The 3,838-nt window shown below is 40.6% G+C and overlaps 1 long non-coding RNA gene across 3 annotated transcripts; it reads right to left on the bottom strand.

Moving 5' to 3' along the window:
• Nucleotides 1-325: 325 nt before the first annotated feature.
• LOC109590073 (uncharacterized) lies at nucleotides 326-2,297 on the bottom strand. Of its 3 annotated transcripts, none has more exons than XR_002189107.1 (7): nucleotides 2,060-2,297; nucleotides 1,955-2,011; nucleotides 1,830-1,893; nucleotides 1,571-1,780; nucleotides 1,397-1,509; nucleotides 940-1,058; nucleotides 326-511 (listed from the first exon to the last, which is right to left on the bottom strand). It is a non-coding gene; the product is annotated as an uncharacterized LOC109590073 (long non-coding RNA). The 3 variants fall into 3 exon arrangements; XR_002189106.1 differs by having other exon boundaries at nucleotides 1,397-1,780; nucleotides 2,060-2,154; nucleotides 2,207-2,297; XR_002189105.1 differs by having other exon boundaries at nucleotides 1,397-1,780.
• Nucleotides 2,298-3,838: the final 1,541 nt, after the last annotated feature.

Below are 3,838 nucleotides of genomic sequence, written 5' to 3'. Positions count from 1 at the left end.
TAGCATGAGCATGCTCAGTTTGAAACAAAATGGTGGATTTTATATTGGCGATTTCTTCATGGAAATGTCGATCGGCAATATTAATTCCTTGCCAATAAGTCATCTTGTACGGTATAATTCTACATGTACATGTATATAAAGTACAGAAGAACTCTCAAATAAAAATGTATGAAAATGTAGAAGCTATGGTTAAAATAAAGATGGGAAACAGAGCACAGGCTGTTGCATGTACAAGGATTTATAGTACAATACAACAATGTTTAAATCCCATATACAATGTATGCAATTATGTATGTACATGTACATGTACATGGCACATACCTCATCCTCTTGTTCATAAAGTTGCTTAGATAGATCAGTTTCCTCCAGTGTCTGTCCTTGAGCTGCCAGTTCTCGGTTCAGTTGCTGGATCCTGTCCCTCTTGATATTACCAGCACTCACCAGTACACTCTTTAGGGCTCTCAGACCAAAGTCATAGTGAGACTGATTGGATAACTGCTCATCACACAATCTGTAAAGAGAGAGAAAACAAGAAGCTTAAACTTTAACAGAAAAATATACATGTACATGTACACATTGCATGTTAAATTCACTCTAAACAGGATTAGAAATTTTCGTTCGTTTTATTTTCGTTCTAAGCAGCCATTTTGTACACGTGGCATTGAAGAAACGCCTTTTTCGTTTGGAAAATATTCGTTCCACAAGGAATGAGAATGAAATTAAACTCTGACGGAATATACTCGCTATACGGTACTGTATATGCAAAAGAATGATTTTAGTCCTCAGACAAATGCCTCGTTATTCATCAAATACCAAAACCAGTTTGACTGGTTTTACAACTTATGGCTTGTCATCTAATACTCATCACAAGACCATGATAATAAAAACACTTCTTATTAAAGCCCATGCAACTCTAATTAAAGCCCAACGTTTGCTTACTTAAATAAAGGTACTACAATGTATCTTGCTAGTGAGTGTCTCGGCAGTCCTGAAACCCTGAGAGTACAACATCACCTGGGCAATAAGGGGTCGGTCAGGCTTTGTCATAGCAATTAATACTAAAAAAAGGCAAAAAATAAAATAAAAACATGTACTATTATTATTATTATTATTATTATTATTATTATTATTAATTGGTTGCAATTTTCAGACAAATGCCTCAAACAATCATTATAACAATAAAGCAGTTGACAGGCAAACTTGTTTGACTAGAACAGCAAACCGGTTTGATCAGTTGATGGTGACAGATCAAACATGTAGAGGTATATGTAAATAAAAATTGAACTATTAAGTTTGTTTTAAAAAGCACGAAGTAGGAGGCAAAAAGCACACCCACAAAATTAATTAATTACTCATGTTAAATTGAGATTCGTTAAACATGCAATTGATTTCTTACCTTCTCAATAATTGTTATAATTTTTTTCAAGTTGACCAGTAGCTCGTAGGATCTTCCAGTAATACAGTCACTGACAGACGACAAACAAATAATCTTGTTGTTTCTTGCAAAGGCTTTATGAAAACAAATAATCAGTCTCTTAGTAATTAGCTCCTTGATTTGAGGAAATTTTACATTAATGACTGCAAGTGCAGCGTACACCTTAGTAAAGGTGGGTGAGGCTGACTAAGCTATGACAGCAAGTGCCAATAATCCTCTAATAAAAAGAACAAAATAATATTGAAAATGAATAATTAGAGTATACATGTAAGTATTTTACCACCCATGGACTAAACTTTCTTGTACTAACTCCCTGACAATGTTGGCAATATTTGACACATTAACCTAAGGAGGTGTGTCTGTGATCATGTGACAGTCATGTGATTGTACATACCTTGTTAATCAGACCATTAATACTCTTATTAAGAGCCTCCCATGCCATCCTTTGATATGGAGCACTAGAGAGAGAGAAAAAATTTAAAAAAAATAATTACTTTAAAATAACTAAAATTCCCATACCTGGTCGTATCTGTGTTTGCATGATTTTTTATCGAGCTGGGGGAATATAAGCTCCGCCTACATTAATTAATAAACCAAGGTTGCAATAATACAAACCACACCAACCTGTCTTTGTCAAAATGGATTTATCGTCTTTCTTTTCTTAATTCATCCACTCACTGGCACCATCATCATCCCTTGAAGCATCTTCTCTTGTATCACTGTACAATCAAAACCACACCTACTAATAAAACACACCCATTAATAATTAACTATAATGTAATTTGGACAAATAAAAGGTTTGGCAAATATCTATTTTGTGACAAGCCATTACAGACAGAAAAGACCCATCTAGTAATCTTTAGTTTTCGGAAATAAATTATACGGAGCTGGTTAATTATGCATGTGTATTGTGTAATCATGTGTATAGATCTAATTAGTCTAGTCTGGCAAGATTGTGCCCCTTCCTCAGTGTCCTAGGTGTCTTCAGTGTCCTAGGTGTCTTCAGTGTCTTAGGTGTCCACAGTGTCCTCAGTGTCCTAGGTGTCTACAGTGTCCACAGTGTCCTCAGTGTCCTCGGTGTCCTAGGTGTCTTCAGTGTCCACAGTGTCCTAGGTGTCTTCAGTGTCCACAGTGTCCACAGTGTCCTAGGTGTCTTCAGTGTCCACAGTGTCCACAGTGTCCTAGGTGTCTACAGTGTCTTAGGTGTCCACAGTGTCCTAGGTGTCCACAGTGTCCTCAGTGTCCTAGGTGTCTACAGTGTCTTAGGTGTCCACAGTGTCTTAGGTGTCTTCAGTGTCCTAGATGCCTTAGGTGTCCACAGTGTCCTAGGTGTCTACAGTGTCTTAGGTGTCCATAGTGTCCTAGGTGTCCACAGTGTCTTCAGTGTCCTAGGTGTCTTCAGTGTCTTAGGTGTCCACAGTGTCCTCAGTGTCCTAGGTGTCTACAGTGTCCACAGTGTCCTCAGTGTCCTCGGTGTCCTAGGTGTCTTCAGTGTCCACAGTGTCCTAGGTGTCTTCAGTGTCCACAGTGTCCACAGTGTCCTAGGTGTCTTCAGTGTCCACAGTGTCCACAGTGTCCTAGGTGTCTACAGTGTCTTAGGTGTCCACAGTGTCCTAGGTGTCCACAGTGTCCTCAGTGTCCTAGGTGTCTACAGTGTCTTAGGTGTCCACAGTGTCTTAGGTGTCCTCAGTGTCCTCGATGTCTTAAGTGTCCACAGTGTCCTAGGTGTCTACAGTGTCTTAGGTGTCCATAGTGTCCTAGGTGTCCACAGTGTCTTCAGTGTCCTAGGTGTCTTCAGTGTCTTAGGTGTCCACAGTGTCCTCAGTGTCCTAGGTGTCCACAGTGTCTTCAGTGTCCTAGGTGTCTTCAGTGTCTTAGGTGTCCACAGTGTCCTCAGTGTCCTAGGTGTCTACAGTGTCCACAGTGTCCTCAGTGTCCTCGGTGTCCTAGGTGTCTTCAGTGTCCACAGTGTCCTAGGTGTCCTAGGTGTCCACAGTGTCCTCAGTGTCCTAGGTGTCCACAGTGTCTTCAGTGTCCTAGGTGTCTTCAGTGTCTTAGGTGTCCACAGTGTCCTCAGTGTCCTAGGTGTCTACAGTGTCCACAGTGTCCTCAGTGTCCTCGGTGTCCTAGGTGTCTTCAGTGTCCACAGTGTCCACAGTGTCTACAGTGTCCTAGGTGTCCTAGGTGTCCACAGTGTCCTCAGTGTCCTAGGTGTCTACAGTGTCCACAGTGTCCTAGGTGTCCTCAGTGTCCTAGGTGTCCACAGTGTCCTAGGTGTCTACAGTGTCCTCAGTGTCCTAGGTGTTCAGGCTCAGTGTCCTAGGTGTCCTTGCATGTCCCTAGTGTGAAATGTCAGTGTTCATCAGTATTTTAATATGACCTTGTATATCTAACAATGAACAT

The sequence above is a fragment of the Amphimedon queenslandica genome, unplaced genomic scaffold (assembly GCF_000090795.2).
Source record: "Amphimedon queenslandica unplaced genomic scaffold, v1.1 AMPQUscaffold_10541, whole genome shotgun sequence".
In the NCBI taxonomy this organism is placed as follows: Eukaryota; Metazoa; Porifera; class Demospongiae; order Haplosclerida; family Niphatidae; genus Amphimedon; species Amphimedon queenslandica.
This window is presented reverse-complemented; position numbering and strand designations above follow the sequence as displayed.